Genomic DNA, 25537 nt, shown 5'->3' on the forward strand with positions numbered 1-25537 from the left:
ATATTCCGGAGGTAAAATAGTCCCCCATTCGGATCTCCGGGCGGGGACTACTCAAGAGGACGTCGTTATCAGGAGAAAGAAAACTGGCATTCTACGGATCGGAGCGTGGAATGTCAGATCCCTTAATCGGGCAGGTAGGTTAGAAAATTTAAAAAGGGAAATGGATAGGTTAAAGTTAGATATAGTGGGAATTAGTGAAGTTCGGTGGTGATTACAGGGTTATAAATACAAAATCAAATAGGGGTAATGCAGGAGTAGGTTTAATAATGAATAAAAGAATAGGAGTGCGGGTTAGCTACTACAAACAGCATAGTGAACGCATTATTGTGGCCAAGATAGACACAAAGCCCATGCCTACTACAGTAGTACAAGTTTATATGCCAACTAGCTCTGCAGATGATGATGAAATTGATGAAATGTATGACGAGATAAAAGAAATTATTCAGGTAGTGAAGGGAGACGAAAAGTTAATAGTCATGGGTGACTGGAATTCGTCAGTAGGAAAAGGGAGAGAAGGAAACATAGTAGGTGAATATGGATTGGGGGGAAGAAATGAAAGAGGAAGCCGCCTTGTAGAATTTTGCACAGAGTATAACTTAATCATAGCTAACACTTGGTTCAAGAATCATAAAAGAAGGTTGTATACCTGGAAGAATCCTGGAGATACTAATACACTCCTGGAAATGGAAAAAAGAACACATTGACACCGGTGTGTCAGACCCACCATACTTGCTCCGGACACTGCGAGAGGGCTGTACAAGCAATGATCACACGCACGGCACAGCGGACACACCAGGAACCGCGGTGTTGGCCGTCGAATGGCGCTAGCTGCGCAGCATTTGTGCACCGCCGCCGTCAGTCAGCCAGTTTGCCGTGGCATACGGAGCTCCATCGCAGTCTTTAACACTGGTAGCATGCCGCGACAGCGTGGACGTGAACCGTATGTGCAGTTGACGGACTTTGAGCGAGGGCGTATAGTGGGCATGCGGGAGGCCGGGTGGACGTACCGCCGAATTGCTCAACACGTGGGGCGTGAGGTCTCCACAGTACATCGATGTTGTCGCCAGTGGTCGGCGGAAGGTGCACGTGCCCGTCGACCTGGGACCGGACCGCAGCGACGCACGGATGCACGCCAAGACCGTAGGATCCTACGCAGTGCCGTAGGAGACCGCACCGCCACTTCCCAGCAAATTAGGGACACTGTTGCTCCTGGGGTATCGGCGAGGACCATTCGCAACCGTCTCCATGAAGCTGGGCTACGGTCCCGCACACCGTTAGGCCGTCTTCCGCTCACGCCCCAACATCGTGCAGCCCGCCTCCAGTGGTGTCGCGACAGGCGTGAATGGAGGGACGAATGGAGACGTGTCGTCTTCAGCGAAGAGAGTCGCTTCTGCCTTGGTGCCAATGATGGTCGTATGCGTGTTTGGCGCCGTGCAGGTGAGCGCCACAATCAGGACTGCATACGACCGAGGCACACAGGGCCAACACCCGGCATCATGGTGTGGGGAGCGATCTCCTACACTGGCCGTACACCACTGGTGATCGTCGAGGGGACACTGAATAGTGCACGGTACATCCAAACCGTCATCGAACCCATCGTTCTACCATTCCTAGACCGGCAAGGGAACTTGCTGTTCCAACAGGACAATGCACGTCCGCATGTATCCCGTGCCACCCAACGTGCTCTAGAAGGTGTAAGTCAACTACCCTGGCCAGCAAGATCTCCGGATCTGTCCCCCACTGAGCATGTTTGGGACTGGATGAAGCGTCGTCTCATGCGGTCTGCACGTCCAGCACGAACGCTGGTCCAACTGAGGCGCCAGGTGGAAATGGCATGGCAAGCCGTTCCACAGGACTACATCCAGCATCTCTACGATCGTCTCCATGGGAGAATAGCAGCCTGCATTGCTGCGAAAGGTGGATATACACTGTACTAGTGCCGACATTGTGCATGCTCTGTTGCCTGTGTCTATGTGCCTGTGGTTCTGTCAGTATGATCGTGTGATGTATCTGACCCCAGGAATGTGTCAATAAAGTTTCCCCTTCCTGGGACAATGAATTCACGGTGTTCTTATTTCAATTTCCAGGAGTGTAGATATCAGATAGATTATATAATGGTAAGACAGAGATTTAGGAACCAGGGGCAGATGTGGATTCTGACAACAATCTATTGGTTATGAACTGCAGATTGAAACTGAAGAAACTGCAAAAAGGTGGGAATTTAAGGAGATGGGACCTGGATAAACTGAAAGAACCAGAGGTTGTAGAGAGTTTCAAGGAGAGCATAAGGGAACAATTGACAGGAATGTGGGAAAGAAATACCGTAGAAGAAGAATGGGTAGCTCTGAGGGATGAAGTAGTGAAGGCAGCAGAGGACCAAGTAGGTAAAAAGACGAGGGCTAATAGAAATCCTTGGGTAACAGAAGAAATATTGAATTTAACTGATGAAAGGAGAAAATATAAAAATGCAGTAAATGAAGCAGGCAAAAGGGAATACAAACGTCTCAAAAATGAGATCGACAGAAAGTGCAAAATGGCTAAGCAGGGATGGCTAGAGGACAAATGTAAGGATGTAGAGGCTTGTCTCACTAGGGGCAAGATAGATACTGCCTACAGGAAAATTAAAGAGACCTTTGGAGAGAAGAGAACCACTTGTATGAATATCAAGAGCTCAGATGGCAACCCAGTTCTAAGCAAAGAAGGGAAGGCAGAAAGGTGGAAGGAGTATATAGAGGGTTTATACAAGGGCGATGTACTTGAGGACAATATTATGGAAATGGAAGAGGATGTAGATGAAGATGAAATGGGAGATACGATACTGCGTGAAGAGTTTGACAGAGCACTGAAAGACCTGAGTCGAAACAAGGCCCCGGGAGTAGACAACATTCCATTACAACTACCGATGGCCTTGGGAGAGCCAGTCACGACTAAACTCTACCATCTGGTGAGCAAGATGTATGAGACAGGCGAAATACCCACAGACTTCAAGAAGAATATAATAATTCCAATACCAAAGAAAGCAGGTGTTGACAGATGTGAAAATTACCGAACTATCAGTTTAATAAGTCACAGCTGCAAAATACTAACGCGAATTCTTTACAGACGAATGGAAAAACTGGTAGAAGCGGATCTCGGGGAAGATCAGTTTGGATTCCGTAGAAATGTTGGAACACGTGAGGCAATACTAACCTTACGACTTATCTTAGAAGAAAGATTAAGAAAAGGCAAACCTACGTTTCTAGCATTTGTAGACTTAGAGAAAGCTTTTGACAACGTTAACTGGAATACTCTCTTTCAAATTCTGAAGGTGGCAGGGGTAAAATACAGGGAGCGAAAGGCTATTTACAATTTGTACAGAAACCAGATGGCAGTTATAAGAGTCGAGGGGCATGAAAGGGAAGCAGTGGTTGGGAAAGGAGTGAGACAGGGTTGTAGCCTCTCCCCGATGTTATTCAATCTGTATATTGAGCAAGCAGTAAAGGAAACAAAAGAAAAATTCGGGGTAGGTATTAAAATTCATGGAGAAGAAGTAAAAACTTTGAGGTTTGCCGATGACATTGTAATTCTGTCAGAGACAGCAAAGGACTTGGAAGAGCAGTTGAACGGAATGGACAGTGTCTTGAAAGGAGGATATAAGATGAACATCAACAAAAGCAAAACGAGGATAATGGAATGTAGTCAAATTAAATCGGGTGATGCTGAGGGGATTAGATTAGGAAATGAGACACTTAAAGTAGTATAGGAGTTTTGCTATTTAGGGAGTAAAATAACTGATGATGGTCGAAGTAGAGAGGATATAAAATGTAGACTGGCAATGGCAAGGAAATCGTTTCTGAAGAAGAGAAATTTGTTAACATCGAGTATAGATTTAAGTGTCAGGAAGTCGTTTCTGAAAGTATTTGTATGGAGTGTAGCCATGTATGGAAGTGAAAAATGGACGATAACCAGTTTGGACAAGAAGAGAATAGAAGCTTTCGAAATGTGGTGCTACAGAAGAATGCTGAAGATAAGGTGGGTAGATCACGTAACTAATGAGGAGGTATTGAATAGGATTGGGGAGAAGAGAAGTTTGTGGCACAACTTGACTAGAAGAAGGGATCGGTTGGTAGGACATGTTTTGAGGCATCAAGGGATCACAAATTTAGCATTGGATGGCAGCGTGGAGGGTAAAAATCGTTGAGTGAGACCAAGAGATCAATACACTAAGCAGATTCAGAAGGATGTAGGTTGCAGTAGGTACTGGGAGATGAAGAAGCTTGCACAGGATAGAGTAGCATGGAGAGCTGCATCAAACCAGTTTCAGGACTGAAGACCACAACAACAACAACACATCCCAGTCTTCCTAAAAGCTGATATTATGGCCTCAGGACCTAAAGCACTGTAGTAAGCAGGTTTCAATAATTTGTGTAAATCAGGTCTGTTGGGTCTGAGACCTGGATTCTTGACTATGTAGCCATTGAAATATTTTCCCCGTGATCTTTTAAGTTGCCTATATACCCCTACATCCAATGGTTGCAGAATGTGAGTAGTGTGAGAAGGATATGTCAGAAGAAAGATGTGGTTCTTCTTGGCCAGGTCAATGAGCACCTCTGAAATGTGGGATCCATGGGCATCCATTACTAAAATTATAGGTCCTGCAGGAGGTATAAATTGTATGAAATTATTGAAACATTCCAGAAAAGTTCTCCATTTATCCAACCTTTTGGTGATAGTTTCACAATGGTGCCAGGAATGACGGCTTTCAGAAGATCTTCTGACATTCGAACACCCTTAAATATCACCATAGATGGTATCCAGTGACCACCAGCATTGACACAGGCAAGCAATGTGTGGTTTTCACCTCGATCAGCAAACGTTCGGCTATATACATACTTTTTTCCAATTGCTGTAACGATCTTGAATGCTTTCACCACATATGAGAGCCCTGTCTCATCGCAATTCCATACTAGATCTGGACGATCTTGAACGCCTAGATCTGTGACTAATGCTTCTAATTTTTGATAAAAGTCAGTAATTATTGACCTATTTCCCTTTGAAGACCTATATGCAGCTATAATTTCAGGCACTCTTAACGTAAGCCCATAACGTGTTTTAAAATCTTTCCACCACCAGTCCCCTGCAGCTTGTTCTTCTTCATTGAAGGGATGTTTCCTACCTGTTACAGTAGCTAGCTTATACGCCAGTTTTCGAATCTGAATTACAGTCAATCCGAATCGAAATTCTTGCATGGAAAGTATGTAACTGAACACTCTTTGTTCCATTTGTAAAGGTAAAGCAAACGTTTTCCCTAATTTAGGTAGGCCTACACATTCACCTTCGGTCCTGCAAAGAAAGCTTTTCAGGGTAGACCATGGCACTTCACATTGCTTTGATGCCTTTAAATTGAGTACTTCTCCTCTTTTACCAACCTTCCTGCCGTGATAATATTTTGGTTGGCGTATTTGCGACATTTTGGAGGCATGTAACATGCAGAAGGAGAAAACTGGTTAACTTCCTGATAGCTTGGTTAATTCGTGATATGTAAATTTAATATATTATCTGGTTTAAAATGAAGTGCTCTATCTATACCACGGGCATGCTACTACAAATAACTAACTATCCGCTTTTAAATACGTTTATTAGCCAGTATTTGCGAAGACTGTTTAGGGTGGTGCAACATGGCAGTTAAAATGCTAAGATTTTTACTAGGGCAACTAAGGCCATTACGTTTATACTAACGAACGCAAAAAAAAACCTTAACCAGAAAAAAATATTTGTATCACATAAACAACTGTGCAAAAACAAAAAATGTTATCTTTTTTATATGAGGAGTAATCAGCACTTTGAAAACACGTGGGATTCTGCAGCGCGAAAGCGAAAGACATCTACCCCCAACGGGAGAAAACAACTCGCTGTACTGCCAAGGCCGCTGGTAGCGCAGCGTGAAATGTCGCTCAGGTAGGGGAGATGTGCTGCTATTTGTGGGTCAGCGACTGCTCTTCTAGCGTGGTTGATAAAACCGTGAAGAGGAATCAACAAAGTATCACGAAATAAGCAATGCCACGAACTTACCAAGGTTTACCCTACCTTTCAAGACACTATTATTAGTATATTTCAAATTACTGTAATATACATTGTGTCTCATTTATCTTGCCCACCCGAAATCACGGTACAGTGTCATCGGCGAACCTCACAGTTTTTGAAACTTCCTGGCAGATTAAAACTGTGTGCCCGACCGAGACTCGAACTCGGGACCTTTGCCTTTCGCGGGCAAGTGCTCTACCAACTGAGCTACCGAAGCACGACTCACGCCCGGTACTCACAGCTTTACTTCTGCCAGTACCTCGTCTCCTACCTTCCAAACTTTACAGAAGCTCTCCTGCGAACCTTGCAGAACTAGCACTCCTGAAAGAAAGGATATTGTGGAGACATGGCTTAGCCACAGCCTGGGGGATGTTTCCAGAATGAGATTTTCACTCTGCAGCGGAGTGTGCGCTGATGTGAAACTTCCTGGCAGATTAAAACTGTGTGTTGGTAGAGCACTTGCCCGCGAAAGGCATAGGTCCCGAGTTCGAGTCTCAGTCGTGCACACAGTTTTAATCTGCCAGGAAGTTTCATATCAGCGCACACTCCGCTGCAGAGTGAAAATCTCATTCTGGAAACATCCCCCAGGCTGTGGCTAAGCCATGTCTCCACAATATCCTTTCTTTCAGGAGTGCTAGTTCTGCAAGGTTCGCAGGAGAGCTTCTGTAAAGTTTGGAAGGTAGGAGACGAGGTACTGGCAGAAGTAAAGCTGTGAGTACCGGGCGTGAGTCGTGTTTCGGTAGCTCAGTTAGTAGAGCACTTGCCCGCGAAAGGCAAAGGTCCCGAGTTCGAGTCTCGGTCGGGCACACAGTTTTAATCTACCAGGAAGTTTCATATCAGCGCACACTCCGCTGCAGAGTGAAAATCTCATTCTGGAAACATCCCCCAGGCTGTGGCTAAGCCATGTCTCCACAATATCCTTTCTTTCAGGAGTGCTAGTTCTGCAAGGTTCGCAGGAGAGCTTCTGTAAAGTTTGGAAGGTAGGAGACGAGGTACTGGCAGAAGTAAAGCTGTGAGTACCGGGCGTGAGTCGTGCTTCGGTAGCTCAGTTGGTAGAGCACTTGCCCGCGAAAGGCAAAGGTCCCGAGTTCGAGTCTCGGTCGGGCACACAGTTTTAATCTGCCAGGAAGTTTCATATCAGCGCACACTCCGCTGCAGAGTGAAAATCTCATTCTGGAAACATCCCCCAGGCTGTGGCTAAGCCATGTCTCCACAATATCCTTTCTTTCAGGAGTGCTAGTTCTGCAAGGTTCGCAGGAGAGCTTCTGTAAAGTTTGGAAGGTAGGAGACGAGGTACTGGCAGAAGTAAAGCTGTGAGTATCGGGCGTGAGTCGTGCTTCGGTAGCTCAGTTGGTAGAGCACTTGCCCGCGAAAGGCAAAGGTCCCGAGTTCGAGTCTCGGTCGGGCACACAGTTTTAATCTGCCAGGAAGTTTCATATCGGCGCACACTCCGCTGCAGAGTGAAAATCTCATTCTGGAAACATCCCCCAGGCTGTGGCTAAGCCATGTCTCCACAATATCCTTTCTTTCAGGAGTGCTAGTTCTGCAAGGTTCGCAGGAGAGCTTCTGTAAAGTTTGGAAGGTAGGAGACGAGGTACTGGCAGAAGTAAAGCTGTGAGTACCGGGCGTGAGTCGTGCTTCGGTAGCTCAGTTGGTAGAGCACTTGCCCGCGAAAGGCAAAGGTCCCGAGTTCGAGTCTCGGTCGGGCACACAGTTTCAATCTGCCAGGAAGTTTCATATCAGCGCACACTCCGCTGCAGAGTGAAAATCTCATTCTGGCTCACAGTTTTTATTTGTTCTCCCTGAACTTTAATTCTTTCTCCAAATTTTTCTTTGATTTCTTTTACTGCTTGCGGGGTATAGAGACTTAATAACATCGGGGATAGGTTACAACCACGTCTCACTCCCCTCTGAATCGCTGCTTCTTTTTCATGCCCCTCGACTCTAATAACAGCCATCTGATTTTTAGATAAGTTGTAAACAGCCTTTCGCTCTCTGTATTTTACCCATATTACCTCCAGAACTTCAAAGGGGGTATTTCAGTCAACACTGTCAAAACCTTTCTCTAAGTCTGCAAATGCTGTATCAGAAGGTTCGCCTTTCCTTAACCCATTTTCTAAGATAAACCCTAGGGTCAGTGCCTCCTCGTGTGTTCGTTCATTTCTCCGAAATCCAAACTGATATTCCCAAGGTCGGTTTCTACCAGTTTTCCCATTCTCCTACAAAGAGTTGTGTTTGTATTTTGAAACCATGATTTATCAAACTCATAATTTGATAATAGTTATATCTGTCAGTGCCTGTCTTCTTTTGCATTGGAGTTACTAAGTTCTTTCTGAAGTCTCAAGGTATTTCGCCTCTCTCATACATCTGCACACCTGGACCCCTCCAAGGCTATCAGTACGTCTGATATGTTTACCGTTATCTTTCCAAAAATACAGCAAACTGTCCAATCAACAGTGCTATTCGTGACAGTGTAGTAGCATTGCGATTTGCATTTAAACTGTAAGGATAAACTTAGTGAAATGTTTGAAACTGAAAGAAAGGATTATCTTAAACTGAAGCGGTATTCGGATCTTTTTAATAACACAGAAGTGCATCACATTAACATTAAACTAGATCTTTCCTTCACATTCCCATATACAATGATAGCTTATTCAGAGAAAAAGTATTTAAGTAAGAATCTTTGCCTTTACTCTTCCTGTAAAACACTTTTAATTAAAAGTGGAAGCTGATGAAAATTAATTAAGATTGTAAACACTTGACTGATAATTAGACCTGGTAAAGAAACGCAGATATTGTTGATTAAAATGGAATCTTCACACTACGATAGTAACTCGGCTAGCAGTAGCAACAAGTAAGAACTCTACTCATGTTACCTTTTTCCAAATGTGTCTGCTCTCTATGAAAACATCGCAAAACCTATCCTCAGTCACATCTTGGAGCATCTCGAATAAAATTATTTCTCTGTTCAGCACTTCGACCATCGCAGTTACTCACTCACCACCTCTCTCAAAGTCGACTCACTCTCTCTGACACCTTCTTCTACTAACACAGCCAAAGACTAACATATCTTTCATGTGGTCAGACATCCAAACACCCTCATGGTGTCAAACATTCCAAACAAAACTCGCATCTCTCATGAAATATAGGGCCCTCGCAGTCAGTGTGGTCAAAAGCTCAACCTATAAAGATAAACACGTAGGTTTTGCTTTCTTTGACCTACCTTGCATGGTAAATTGTAGGATCAGTATTATCTCGCGTGGCCCTACATTTCTCTAGAACTCAAACTGATCTTCACTGTCGACCCTTATAAGTATTTTCGTTCCTCTGTAAATAATTTCTCGCAGTATATTAAAACTTCGATCAATCTTGTAGCACGGCAATATTGATACTAGCCTGCACTAACATCTTTTACAACTGTAATTAGTACATTCGTCTTCAAGTCCGAGGTTATTTCGCCAGGGGCATATATCTTTCACATCAGGTCGAGTAATTCTGACATGGGTGACTCTCCCAAGAATATCAATAATTCTGAGGGAGTTTCGTTTACTCCAGGAGCTTTGTTTCGACTTAGGCCTTACAGTACTCCTACAAATTATTCTAGCAGTATCACATTCCTAACACCTCTTCACCTACTCGTTTTCTGTTTCTTTAATGGTGCCTTCATGTTGTTTTCTCTTGCGCTGCCCTTCTATATATTGCTTACACCTTCCACATTTTAGCTTTCCCTTCTTTGCTAAGCACTGGATTGCCGCTTGAGCTCTTTATGTAGATGCATCTGCTATCCTTTCCTTCAAAGGTCTCATTAACTTTCCCATAGGCGGCGTCTGTGTTTCCCCTACTCATTCTCAAGCCATGCCTGGTAAGCCATTTTGCACTTTTTGTTACGCTCAGGTTTTAGCCTTCTATATTCCTGCTTGCCTGCTTCATTTGCTCTGCGTTTATAATTTCTCCTTACGTCAAGTAAATTAAATGGTTCAAATGGCTCTTTACACTATGGGACTTAACATCAGAGGTTAACAGTCCCCTAGACTTAGAACTGCTTAAACCTAACTAACCTAAGGACATCACACACATCCATGCCCGAGGCAGGATTCGAACCTGCGACCGTAGCAGCAGTGCGCTTCCGTACTGAAGCGCCTAGAAACGCTCGGCAACATTGGCCGGCAGTAAATTAAAAATATCATGTGTTATCCAAGTATTTCTGCTGTACCTTGCCGACTTGTATTCACATATTTGGTCCTCCAGTGCCTTCACGAGTTGGTCTATCAAAGCTAACCATTCGTCTTATTTGTATTCCTTGGCGCGTTTCAATACTTGCCAAACGCTCTCAACTTTAAATTTATCCAAGTCCCATTGCATTAATTTTCTACCTGTCCGTACTTTCTTCACTTTTTCCCCGCGGTCTATAACCAATGAATAAGTGGTAGCGTCCACAACTGCCTCTAGATATGCTTAGCAGTTTAAAATAGGTTTAGAAACCTCCTATCATATCAAGTTCTTATGTAGTTACACATAGATCTGGATCTGGCTGTTTACACGAGTTCTAATGATCCCCTTCATTGAGGGAGCAAAAGAAGAATAAGAAATGCTAGCGAAAAGATCAAGTAAGACCGTCTTCGAGTCAAGGTAGGTCTCAACGAACAATGCTGCAGGAAATATATCTGAGATACTAAAAAAAGTAGCAGTGAGTCTGGTGAAAACTTTAGTAAGGCCCCCAGAATGTGACTTTTCAGCGATAATGGGTTATTTGACTAAGGTTCTTAACATTAAGTCGCATGGCGGTGCCACCTCGTTTCTTCCATCGCGAGAAAGAGTTCCCTTTAATGTGTGGAAGTGCGTCAGCCCCTTCATTGGCATGCCAGCCGTTCACAGACGAGATAGCCCCCATGGAATTCAGATGGGCGCCGCAGTATTGTGTTAAGCGAGGACACCACGCCACGAGGCGAAATTACGTTTCGGAACGCCTCTCCTCGGCTGATGCGTGAACAACAGTGTGTGTGGCCAATGGTTCCTGTGGGTAAAGAGACAGAAGAAGTTGATCTCTCTTGCGATGCAGCCGTTCCTGTCTCCTACTATCCTCTGCAACCGAGTACCAAGTAACAAACGAAAGAGTTCATCTTCAGAATCCTGCCAATATATTACTACTCATTCTGACATATTTTTGTGACTCTGAAGCACCAGTATTATTACTTTCTGAGTTTATGGTGCATACTTCGGAGATGTTCGTGGAAAACATTGTTTCATTGCCGTCGTGTGCCTAAGTACACCTTTATTATTGCAACCAGTTTAGGTTGTTATTAATCATTATCAGCTATTATTCTTTTCAGTTACTGTATCTACATCTACATTTATATTCCGGAAGCCACCCAACGGTGTGTGGCGGAGGGCACTTTACGTGCCACTGTCATTACCTCCCTTTCCTGTTCCAGTCGGGTATGGTTCGCGGGAAGAACGAGTGCCGGAGAGCCTCTGTGGGTGCTCGAATCTCTCTAACTTTACATTCGTGATCTCCTCTGGAGGTATAAGTAGGGGGAAGCAGTATATTCCATACCTAATCCAGAAACGTACCATCTCGAAACCTGGACAGCAAGCTACACCGCGATGCAGAGCGCCTCTCTTGCACAGTCTGCCATTTGAGTTTGTTAAACATCTCCGTAACGCAGTCACGCTTACCAAATAACCCTGTGACGAAACGCGCCGCTCTTCCTTGGATCTTCTCTATCTCCTCTGTCAACCCGACCTGGTACGGATCCCACACTGATGAGCAATACTCAAGTATAGGTCGAACGAGTGTTTTGTAAGCCACTTCCTTTGTTGATGGACTACATTTTCTAAGGACTCTCCCAATGAATCTCAACCTGGCACCTGCCTTACCAACAATTAATTTTATATGATCATTCCACTTCAAATCGTTTCCTACGCATACTCTCAGATATTTTACAGAAGTAACTGCTACCAGTGTTTGTTCCGCTATCATATAATCATACAATAAAGGATCCTTCTTTCTATGTATTCGCAACACATAACATGTGTCTATGTCAAGGGTCAGTTTCCACTCCCTGCACCGAGTGCCTATCCGCTGCAGATCTTCCTGCATTTCACTGCAATTTTCTAATGCTGCAACTTCTCTGTATACTACAGCATCATCCGCGAGAAGCCGCATGGAAATTCTGACACTGTGCGGAAAACTATACGACGTTCCGCCTCGATCTACATAACGCTGAAAGGTTATTATTTGAGTTTTACTGTATTTAATCACTACAATTTTGCAAAGGTGAACTCGTAAATTAAAGTAACACAAAATCCACCGAAATGATTCAGAAGTCCACTACCAATGGAGACATTAAGAAGTAACGAAATGCAGTCCATGAAACAGTATAAATAGCAAGAGAATAATTGGGCACATTGTTCGTACACGTGGGCTTCAGTTGCACAGACAAGAAAAATTATGTAATACAGTTTTCTCAACACTTGGAGGTAATTATCGACAGACAGTTACTAAGGCACTTAAATGACATACTTCTAGCTAAGAGAGGTTACGTTAACATTACACTAAAATGAATTAGGAAAGGTTGGCTGGGTGTCCTCGTGCACCTTAGTACGAAATTCAGAACTATTTGCAAATCGCGGACTCCTGATTTACGCGAGCTTTCAATAAAGATCCATTGTACGACCTCAGTAATACAAAACGCACACAATTCTATCTAAACCTGCATCCGCACAGCACCGAAGTTTTAAAGCAAGAAACAGCTCTTTCAAACCTTCGCCTATCAAAATGCGATTGGCTGTCACTCGAAAGAGCTCCTCAAGATATTTCTGTTATCCGGCCGATGTTACCCGAAGATATTTGGCAAGGTGAACATTCGGTTGATACATCCACACATTTTTTGAACTCATTATGTGCAGCAATTTATACTGAGCAATGAAACGTGGCGAAATATCAGATACATAAGAACGTTAGCTACCTGATCTGGGCAAGAGAACTCAGTACGTAGTTCTTGTTCTGGCGTAACATCAAGCGCCGGCACGTCGGCTTGAAACGTTGCAGAACTGTGAGACGATGTCTAGACGCTGTCTAGGACGACACCACGACAGGAGCGGCCTCTATACGAAGAGAATGTAAGCGCCTCTCCGCCTAGCCGCGGCCGCAATAGAAGACGATCCGTCATCCAAACGGTTTAGCACTGAGTTATGAACGTTTCGCTTGCATTGAAATTGTATACAGGGTGGTCCATTGATAGTGACCACGCCAAATATATCACGAAATAAGCATCAAACGCAAAAACTACAAAGAACGAAACTCGTCTAACTTGATGGGGGAAACCAGATGGCGCTATGGTTGGCCAGCTAGATGGCGCTGCCATAGATCAAATGAGTTTTTAAAAATAGAAACCCCCATTTTTTATTCCATATTCCTGAAGTACAGAAACCAGATGGCAGTTATAAGAGTCGAGGGGCATGAAAGGGAAGCAGTGGTTGGGAAAGGAGTGAGACAGGGTTGTAGCCTCTCCCCGTTGTTATTCAATCTGTATATTGAGCAAGCAGTAAAGGAAACAAAAGAAAAATTCGGAGTAGGTATTAAAATTCATGGAGAAGAAGTAAAAACTTTGAGGTTCGCCGATGACATTGTAATTCTGTCAGAGACAGCAAAGGACTTGGAAGAGCAGTTGAACGGAATGGACAGTGTCTTGAAAGGAGGATATAAGATGAACATCAACAAAAGCAAAACGAGGATAATGGAATGTAGTCAAATTAAATCGGGTGATGCTGAGGGGATTAGATTAGGAAATGAGACACTTAAAGTAGTATAGGAGTTTTGCTATTTAGGGAGTAAAATAACTGATGATGGTCGAAGTAGAGAGGATATAAAATGTAGACTGGCAATGGCAAGGAAATCGTTTCTGAAGAAGAGAAATTTGTTAACATCGAGTATAGATTTAAGTGTCAGGAAGTCGTCTCTGAAAGTATTTGTATGGAGTGTAGCCATGTATGGAAGTGAAAAATGGACGATAACCAGTTTGGACAAGAAGAGAATAGAAGCTTTCGAAATGTGGTGCTACAGAAGAATGCTGAAGATAAGGTGGGTAGATCACGTAACTAATGAGGAGGTATTGAATAGGATTGGGGAGAAGAGAAGTTTGTGGCACAACTTGACTAGAAGAAGGGATCGGTTGGTAGGACATGTTTTGAGGCATCAAGGGATCACAAATTTAGCATTGGAGGGCAGCGGGGAGGGTAAAAATCGTAGAGGGAGACCAAGAGATCAATACACTAAGCAGATTCAGAAGGATGTAGGTTGCAGTAGGTACTGGGAGATGAAGAAGCTTGCACAGGATAGAGTAGCATGGAGAGCTGCATCAAACCAGTATCAGGACTGAAGACCACAACATCAACAACATTCGTGAAGTACGTAAAGAAAAATGAATATTTTAGTCGGACCACTGCTTTCGCTTTGCGATAGATAGCGCAGTAATAGTCACAAACGTATAAGTACGTGGTGTCACGTAACATTCCGCCAGTGCGGACGGTATTTGCTTCGTGATACATTACCCGTGTTAAAATGAACCGTTTCCCAATTGCGGAAAAGGTCGATATCGTGTTGATGTATGACTATTGTGATCAAAATGCCCAACGGGCGTGTGCTATGTGTGCTGCTTGGTATACTGGCCGACATCATACAAGTGTCCGCACCGTTCGCCGGATAGTTACGTTATTTAAGGAAACAGGAAGTGTTCAGCCACATGTGAAACGTCAACCACGACCTGCAACAAATGATGATGCCCAAGTAGGTGTTTTAGCTGCTATCGCGGCTAATCCGCACATCAGTAGCAGACAAATTGCGCAATACTCGGGAATCTGAAAATCATCGGTGTTGAAACTGCTATATCAACATCGATTGCACCCGTACCATATTTCAATGCACTAGGAATTGCAAGGCGACGACTCTGAACTCGTGTACAGTTCTGCCACTGGGCACAAGAGAAATAACGGGGCGGTGACAGATTTTTTACACGCGTTCTATTTAGCGACGAAGTGTCATTCACCAACAGCGGTAACGTAAACTGGCATAATATGCACTACTGGGCAACCGAAAATCCACGATGGCTGCGAGAAGTGGAACATCAGCGACCTTCACGGGTTAATGTATGGTGCTGCATTATTGGAGGGAGGATAATTGGCCCCCATTTTATCGATGTCAATCTAAATGGTGCAATATATGCTGATTTCTTGCGTAATGTTCTACCGGTGTTAGTTACTATAAGATGTTTCACTGCATGACGGAATGGCGATGTATTTCCAACATGATGGATGTCCGGCACATGACATGCGTGCAGTTGCAGCTGTATTGAATAACATATTTCATGACATTTCTTGATACAATAATTTACCAACAGCCGTATGTATTGTAGAAATTTATTTTATTTTATGACCTCCTATGGAGCTACCAGTTTCGGCATTACATTGATCCCATCTTCACGCCCCACTCGTCATAGTCGTAAAATCGCTATACACTGAAGGAGTCATAAAACTGGATCCGTGAATAAATCGTCCTGCAACAGCTCTTGGTGGCCAGGCGACATTATTGCATCAAGAAGTTCACGCCAGCCGTCATCCCACGATCCATAATGGATCAACGAAGATATTTCATGACAGATGCATTGGTCGTCGAAGCACCATAGCATGGCCCGCACGTTCAGCGGATTTGACGTCTCCGGATTTCTTTCTGTGGGGAAAGTTGGATATTTGCTATCGTGATCCACCGACAACGCCTGACAACATGCGTCAGCGGAATGTCAATGCATGTCCGAACATTACGGAAGGCGAACTACTCGCTGTTGAGAGGAATGTCGTTACACGTATTGCCAAATGCATTGAGGTTGACGGACATCATTTTGAGCATTTATTGCATTAATGTGGTATTTACAGGTAATCACGCTGTAACAGCATGCGTTGTCAGAAATGATAAGTTCACAATGGTGCATGTATCACATTGGAACAACCGAAATAAAATGTTCAAACGTACCTACGTTCTGTGTTTTAATTTAAAAATCCTACCTATTACCAACTGTTCGTCTAAAATTGTGAGTCATATCCTTATGACTATTACAGCGCCATCTATCACAAAGCGAAAAAAGTGGTCCAACTAAAACACTCATCTTTCTTTACGTACTATACGAATTTATAATAAAAAATGGAGGTTCCTATTTAAAAAAAACCAGTTGATATCCGTTTGACCTACGGCATCGCCATCTAGCGGGCCAACCATAACGCCATCAACTTTCCCCCTTAACGCTTATTTCGTGAGATATTTGGCCCGATCACTATCAATGGACCACCCTGTATACCTAATGACATTGATTATTTGCATGTCGCCAATTGCTTGTGACACCTCTTTGTCAAAACGCCAAGTTAAGTATTGTCATTTAAACTTATTGTAATAAACTACGTTAACAAGCTTCGTTTGGTCTGTTGTCTAGCTATTCGAGAAAACAGCTTTCTATGCTCCCTATATTAGACGAGTGGGCAGGATACGACAGGTCTGTTTTTCAGTTCGTGATACAGATGTTAGACATGGAATACTCCACCTTGGTACTCCTAATGGGAATGTACGGGAGGTGAAACAAAATGGCTAATGAAATGCCAGTTTTTCTAGAAACTATGCAGCATCTTGTACAACGCACACATGCCAGTGCTGAAAATCCTGTACTGTTAATACCAGGCAGCTGTGTAAGACTTTGAGGCTACAGTCACAACATTCATATTATTAGCATCCTGCCACGTACGACTCACACACGTCGCGTTGTGAACTGTGCTTTCAGTGAAGATTATGTGAATCCTCAACGAGGCATAATCCAACTAGAAGGATACCTGAAAAAGGTACGAGACATAATCCGGCTGGAAGGATAATTAAAAATGAGATATCACGTCTCCTCAGGGACACTTTTATGAACTTCAAGGGCCAAGATTGCTGGAATTGCTTTTCTATGTACAGGAATCCGACCCCTTAACATAAAACATTTCCACAGATACGAATTTCTTTCTGACACAGGTGGAAAACGCAGAACGCTGAGTTTTACTAAATTTAACGTAGAGGTATCTCAGACATCTCCGTCAAGAAAGGTTGCAGGTAAAAATAGACCCTGAAGTCAAGCCAGTAGCTGAATTTCTCATGGATTACAAATATCACCTTCACAAACATTTTTCTTCGTCGTACTATATTTCGGTTTAAGGTAAGTATTTGAATGAGAGAGCCTAGGCCTCCCACTGTGTCTCGACTACCACTTTACAAAGAAATGTAAGTCAGTTTCAAGTAGGACACTTTTCCATATTGAAAAATTTCGTCTATTTCAATAAAGTAAATGACGGCGCACCTAATTAAAATCTGCAAGTTATCTAATTCCCAATGAATATCGACTCTAACGTTTAAGTCATGCTAATAATAAAGAACTTCGATGGAGCAGACACCTTGACAATTAAATTTTAATAATCTTTATTTATAGGTCTTGACAGCTGTCGTTAGCCAGCTGCCTGTGCCTAATAAGCTATGAGGCTGGCGTTGCCTTTGGAGATGACGGACAATGGAGCGCCCTTCGGGGATCTCGGTTCTTCCTATTCTTAGCAGCAGCTGCCTTCTCCTCAAAGGCAACAACCCTGGAGTGAAAAGTCCTGCGTTCTATTTTAAACACGCTTCGATTAGGATCCTGCGAACAGCTACAGAGCTGAGTTTAAATTGTACACTAAAATAGCAGTGGCCGTTCTGAGAACTTTTATACGCAAAATGTCATTAACTGTCTCTCTTCGTCTTTACGTATTTATAAGTACCGACTAAGAAACTTCTTTATCTCAGTCTCTTCATCTTTGAGATCAAGAGGAACGAATATAATTCCGAGACATTTCTACAAACCTTTTGCGTACGAACAGAGGATGTCGCTAGGTTTGGCCGCTTACTCAGCGAAAAGAAATGGTTTCTGTCAAATGGTCCAATTACACACATGATTAACTAGAACAAAGACTTGTAAGAATACTTGAAATTGAGGGCTAAGGCTACAGTAAAAAGTCAAGAAGAAATATAATTTTTGTGCAGGATCGCAAAGGTATCTTCAGATTTACGACAAACACAAGCTTCGAATCGAGCAGTTGTATGTCTGATGTTTTGTCAGCTCTAGTGCACCGACAGAAAGAAAACATTTACCTCGTGCGAAGTTTCCCTTCGCCTCTTAACCGCATCGCTTTGAATTTGGTAACAATACAGAATAGAGATCTAGAAACCTCCACTTATTCTGCAGCAGTAATCATCTTTAATTTTATTTTATTATCACAGACTTATTAAGCTAACATCTTTGTGATCAGAGTAAAATAACTACAACTAAATAAACAAGTAACTAACTAATCAAGAACGTATCCTTACGGATCTAAACCCGTTTCCATAACTCACCATAGACGTGCGTTGCAGAAGGTATAAGACAGTATCCCTCTTCCTGATTTCTACCGCTAAACCCGCACGTATTGTAAATAACTTGGGTGCTTTATTCTTCGTCTATGCTGCCCAGTAACACTTCTGATTCCGGTAAACACACTGAAAATGATATAAACGAGAAGGAAACTTTCTTTTACTGTACCTTCTGGCCCGTCTACTGAAATAATTTTCAACAAAGGGGCAAAACTTTGCTTTTTCTTCTACATTCATGAGTAAATTAATTACGCTAATCTACAAACATGAACACGTAATATGAGGTGTTAGTAAACTGAAGAAAGACGAAAGTTTCTTTATTGTGGGACCAACAACTGCAGACAGCAATAATGGTTTACTCAAAGTTGACGAGTGTCCATCTATAACGTCGGGACTTGTACTGATCAAGACAAGAAGCCGGAACAAGCTTATATGTTAAAATAAAATTTCAAGCAGCATACTGCTTTCCAAATCTCTTCATAAGGACGAAAATACTATGGATCAACAGAAATGTGATAAGCGACAAATTTTGATTGAAAATTTGAGACAAAGTAGTAGATGAAGTAGAGGAATACTGATACCTAGTAAACAAAACAATGTATGATGAACATAAAGAGGAGACGAGCAAAGTACAAGATAGCATTCTTCGCTAAAGCTATTGGTATCAAACAGTAGGCCTTAACTTGAGAAGGATATGTCTGAGAATGCAGGACTGCATCTGCAGTACAGTATTTTATAGAAGTGAATCGCTGAGTGTGAAGAAACCGGGAAAGAAGGGAGTCGAAGTGTTTAGGATCCAATATTACAAAAAGACGCTGAAAATTAACTGCACTGGTAAGAAGGGGGTGCACTACACAGCCGCGTGGGATTAGCCGAGCGGTCTAATTCGCTGCAGTCATGAACTGTGCTGCTGGTCCCGGCGGAGGTTCGAGCCCTCCCTCGGGCGTGGGTGTGTGTGTTTGTCCTTAGGATAATTTAGGTTAAGCAGTGTGTAAGCTTAGGGACTGATGACCTTAGCAGTTAAGTCCCGTAAGATTTCACACACATTTGAACATTTTTTTGCACTACACAGAATCTGGAAGGAAGAGACACACCTGATCAAAAACATCCGGGTAGCTGTTAGCTTACATCAATATAGGTTTTGCCGCCCGGGTTAGGCGAGCGGTTCTAGGCGCTAAAGTCTGGAACCGCGCGACCGCTATGGTCGCAGGTTGGAATCTTGCCTCTGGCATGGATGTGTGTAATGTCCTTAGGTTAGTTAGATTTAAGTAGTTCTAAGTTCTAGGGGACTGATGACCTCAGAAGTTAAGTCCCGTAATGCTCAGAGCCATTTGAGCCATTTAATATAGGTTTGTGTCCGACCTTCCACTTTATTATTGTGTGAACTCTATTGGGGACTTTTACAGTGATGTATCAGTGTCTACGGAGCCCATTGTTCCTCGGGAGCCAAAACCAGCGAATGTAGTGATGCTGGATGCTGGGGTCTAGAGCGAAGTCGACGTTGTTTAAATGTTCAAATGGCTCTGAGCACTATGGGACTTAACATCTAAGGTCATCAGTCCCCTAGAACTTAGAACTACTTAAACCTAACTAACCTAATGACATCACACACATCCTTGCCCGAGGCAGGATTCGAACCTGCGACCGTAGCGGTCTTGCGGTGCCAGACTGTAGCGCCTAGAACCGCTCGGCCACACCGGCCGGTGTCGACGTTGTAACTCATGCCATAGGTCCTCCATTGCTTTTCACAACTGCGCAGCACTGTTGACTTCCACAAACCGTTGCCTCACATATGCTGCTTTATAAACTGTTGCAATGTCATGCTGATACAATCCGTCTCCGAACTGTTCCTCTACTGTACGCATGCACAATACTGTAAAATGTGGTTATACCCTTCCACATTTATAGAATTAATGGGAGTACACACTAGCCACCAAAAGCACTCCCGTACCGTAACACCACTTCCACTGTTCTTCACTGTTGGCGCCACACATCATTGCACGTAACGTCCTGCAGGCATTCGCTAAATCTCAATCCTTCCATCGGATAGCCACAGAGCTAATGAACACTCCAAATCACTCGTTGCAAGTCATCTACTCTTTATACACCACCTCAAGTTTCGCTTGGCCTCGACTACAGTAATGTGTAGTTTACAAGGAGCTTCTTTTTAACTACTACGCACAATCACTCTTGTAGATGGACTGTCAGTAGGACTACTGAACGCACGAGTCATTCCCTCCTCTGATGTTCGGTTTTTCATAACTGTCCTCCGCAGTGCTCGAAGGACTCTACCCCTCAGTGAATAAAGTCTGCCAGGTCTGGTTTAGCCGTGGCCATTCCTTCATGTGTCCATTTCACAATTACGCCACCAACGGTCGATTTCTGCAGTTTAAGAAGGATTGCAGTGTCCCTGATAGGTCTGTTTCTTAGGTGACAGCCAGTAGGTAGTTGGGTGCAGTGCATCTTTCCATGCTGGTGTCTCCTGTGCAAGCCTCTACATCTCTGAGCAACTGCTCACTGTATTCATACCTAGATCACCTTCTATGCCGGCCGAAGTGGCCGTGTGGTTAAAGGCGCTGCAGTCTGGAACCGCAAGACCGCTGCGGTCGCAGGTTCGAATCCTGCCTCGGGCATGGATGTTTGTGATGTCCTTAGGTTAGTTAGGTTTAACTAGTTCTAAGTTCTAGGGGACTAATGACCTCAGCAGTTGAGTCCCATAGTGCTCAGAACCATTCACCTTCTACACTCCTGTCTTTGAGTCATGTTGTGGTATAAATTTCCTTTTTCACCAACTCGAATCAGCATCTCCTTATTAGCTATTGGACCAACCCATTTAATTTTCAGCATTTTTCTGTTGCACTACATTTCAGAAGTTTGTATTATGTTCTTGTGTGAACTACTTATCGACCACTTTTAGCTCTTTTCGTCGCTACACTCCAGACGGACCTTCAGAAAGGACTTACTAACAAGATCAAAATGGTTCAAATGGCTCTAAGGTCATCAGTCCCCTAGAACTTACAACTACTTAAATCTAACTAACCTAAGGACATCACACACATCCATGCCCTAGGCAGGATTCGAACCTCTGACCGTAGCGGTCTCGCGGCTCCAGACTGTAGCGCCTAGAACCGCACGGCCACTCCGGCCGGCTTTACTAACAAGAAATTGATATTAAATGATAACAAATTCTTCTTTATCACACGTTTCTTTCTCGCTGTTGCCAATCTGCAGTTTTTATTCTTCTTTCTTTAGCCATCAATAGTTATTTTGCTGTCTAAATAACAAAACTTATCTACTACTTTTAGTTTCTCATTTCAATCAAATTTCCTCAGAATCGCCTGATTTAATTCGACTACATTCCATTACCCTTGTTTGAGTTCTTTGATTCCTTAAGACACTACAGTCACAACTGACTGTAGAAATTATTTATTTTCGATATTGGAGTTTCGGCCTTAAGACACTTATCTAGTGGTACGCATGTCAGATTTTAAGAATCTTCTGACAGGTACATAGAAGATAATTAGTCTGACATATGTTGAAGCACGTCACTTGGTAACAACCTTAAGACCTAAAATACGACAGTGGAAATAAATAATTTCTACAGTCAGTGGTGTCTATGATGTATTCAAAAGTTTTACATGACTGTGAACCCAAACCACTAGAAGTTAATCACTTTTTTTATGTTCATCCTAAAACTTCATTTCAAGACACCGTCCATACTATTCAACTGCTCTTCCAAGTCTTTCATCGTCTCCGACAGAATTACAATTTCGTACACCAATCTCAAACTTTTATTTCCTCTTCATGAACTTTAATCTCCTTTCTAAATATAATCATGTATTTCTTTACTACTTCACTAAGGGTGTACTGTTTTTATTGCATGTTTGTCTTCATTCCTTTACAACTTGGATTATACAACTGGATTTTGCACGTTTCTGTAACAACTTATGTGTTGCCTTCTTCATCTCTACGGGCCTCATAATTTCAGATATCATATGACGTGAAATACAATCAATATATTTTTATTTTAAATATTAAAACACCGTTTTACCTAATCGACTTATATTACGGCGCAGTGCTGCTATCGAAAAGTGCTTCCAATTTTAACATTTTTACAGTGAGTAGTAGTTTGTGAAACGCGCGCGAGCCTTATGAAAGTATCGTAGACGATTAAGGTACCTCGACATCCTTCTGTAGATGAATTTATTTACGTGCTGGTAAAAATCTAAATCTGTACATATTTAAGACTTCTGTCCCTGTTTGTTTCTATTGACATATTACTGTAAAGTAGCAATGATTGTTCGTTGTTTCGTTACTCTTCTTTAATTAACTAAGAACATTACTGCACGGAAGATATGACTGCTTTGCAGGTTTTCATAAAAATTATACAGCTCGTGTTTATTGATATCAAATCAAATGGTTAAAATGGCTCCAAGCACTATGGGACTTAACATCTGAGGTCATCAGTCCCCTAGACTTACAACTACTTAAACCTAACTAACCTAAAGACATCACACACATCCATGCCCGAGGCAGGATTCGAACCTGCGACCGTAGCAGCAGCGCGGATCCGTACTGAAGTGCCTAGAACCGCTCAGCCACAGCGGCCGGCTATTGATATCAATTCAGCTCACACCCTCCAGAAATTTCATTTACTGCTAACGTTTTTAAAATGCAGTTTCATCTCTGAATGCCATGTTTTCTGTCTATTTCAATCCTGTTAAGTGGTTAATAATTTTTCATAGGCCATAAGAGACATCGGAATTCAAAGAGTAAATTGACATGCAGTACGCTATTTTTCTCGTCCATTCAAGCATTCATTTTTTCTTTTGTTCTTGTTTTCTGACAATCATAAAATAGCAACAAACGCTTAACCTTTCTTCGACATCTTGGCTTCTTGTAGCTACGTCTTCACACGAAATATTCCCTCACTGATGCTATGATGGTGGCTTCAACATACAAACATCAAAAAAAGTTTTGTATCATCCCAGTTCCCAGAACTCCTCAAGTAGACGTTAACCGTGGATATTGTATCACAGACACAGTCCCTTTGACTGATCAGAGATGTCACTAAATTCACCCAAAGATGAAAACAACTTTGAATGAGCAGCTCCTATTAGACGGATCGGGTCCTACAGCCGGTCAGTTCCAGTCATTCCATCAGAAAGGAGGTACACGGCTCGCGTTGTCTGTAGTTCAACCATGCCTAGACGGTCATTACCGCGGTTCGCTCACGTCCGCATTGTTACTTTGTGCCTGGAAGCGTCCTCAACAAGGGAAGTGCCCGGGCATCTCGGAGTGAACCAAAGCGATGTTGTTTGGACATGGAGGAGATACAGAGAAAGAGGAATTGTCGATGACATGCCTCGCTCAAGCCGACCAAGGGCTACTACTGCAGCAGATGACGCCTACCTACGGATAATGGCTCGGAGGAACCCTGACAGCAACGCCACCATGTTGAATAATGCTTTTCGTGTAGCCACAGGACGTAGTGTTACGACTCAAACTCTGCAGAATAGGCTGCATGATGTGCAATTACACTCCCTGTTTCTATGGGGAGGTCCATCTTTACCAAAACGACACCGTGCAGCGCGGTACAGATAGGCCCAACAACATGCCGAATGGACCGCTCAGGATTGGCATCACGTTCTCTCCACCGATACACTTTAAACCAGATAATCGTCGGAGACACGTTTGGAGACAACCCTGGTCACTCTGAAAGCCTTAGACACACTGTCTAGCGAGTGCAACAAGGTGGAGGTTCCCTGCTGTTTTGGGTTGGCATTATGTGGGGCGACGTACTCAGCTGGTGGTCATGGAAGGTGCCGTAAAGGCTGTACGATACGTGAATGCCATCCTCCGACCGATAGTGCAACCATGTCGGCAGCAAATTGTCGAGGCAATCGTCTTCATGGATGACAATTCGCGCCCCCATCGTGCACATCTTGTGAATGACTTCCTTCAGGATAACGACATCGCTCGACTAGTGTGGCCAGCATTTTCTCCAGACATGAACCCTATCGACGATTCCTGGGATACATTGAAAAGGGCTGTTTATGGAAGACGTGAGCCACCAACCACTCTGAAGGATCTACGCCGATCCGCCGTCGAGGAGTGGGATAATCTGGACCAACAGTGACATGACGGACTTTTGGGTAGTATACCACGACGAATATAGGCATGCATCAATGCAAAAGGACGTGCTACTGGGTATTAGAGGTACCGGTATGTGAAGCAGTCTGGACCACCACCTCTGAAGGTCTCGCTGAATGGTGTTACAACATGCAATGTGTGGTTGTAATGAGCAATAAGAAGAGCGGAAATGATGTTTATGTTGATCTCTATTCCAATTTTTTGTATTGGTTCTGGAACTCTCGGAACCCAGGTGAAGAAAAACTTTTTATTTATCTGTGTATTTAAGAACGGACAATATAGTACTACGAATAAATACTGAACGTGTCGAGGGAAAGATGCGGCCACGACAGCTTGGAAGGGGAGATTTGTTGACATCGCCAAAGAGATCGGTGCCCAAATTAATTGGTGGCCTGGGTGTTTTTCGCAAATCTGTGGCAAACGCTGCTGTTCACATATCTCTCTGTGTGCATTTCTCTAGCATTCGGCACGACACTGAAGTGCAGGGTAGGGAAAGATAAGTGATATCTGGACATCACATTATGCCCAAATCATGAGTGCTGGAAAGAAACAGCCTCCTCGAGATTGTGCTGCCAATGGGAGTTCCAGTGCCAAGATGTCATGATTGTTCTATATGCTACTACAGTTTGTGGAAAATCATTGCTGCCATATACAGTCGGTCCAGAAATTAAGCACCAATTAATATGAAATAATTTTTGTATTCTTATTATTTACAGTTGCATATGTTAATCACATGTTACACTCAACATGTGCACCATTCACATCTCTACACAACTCCCATCTGTTGGGTGTGGAACGAAATACACTCCACAACATTTGTGGTGTTATTGCTGCAGCAGCATGTCTGCTTCGATCTCCGAGTTCAGG

Source organism: Schistocerca nitens, chromosome 7 (genome assembly GCF_023898315.1).
Source record: "Schistocerca nitens isolate TAMUIC-IGC-003100 chromosome 7, iqSchNite1.1, whole genome shotgun sequence".
Classification (NCBI taxonomy): Eukaryota; Metazoa; Arthropoda; class Insecta; order Orthoptera; family Acrididae; genus Schistocerca; species Schistocerca nitens.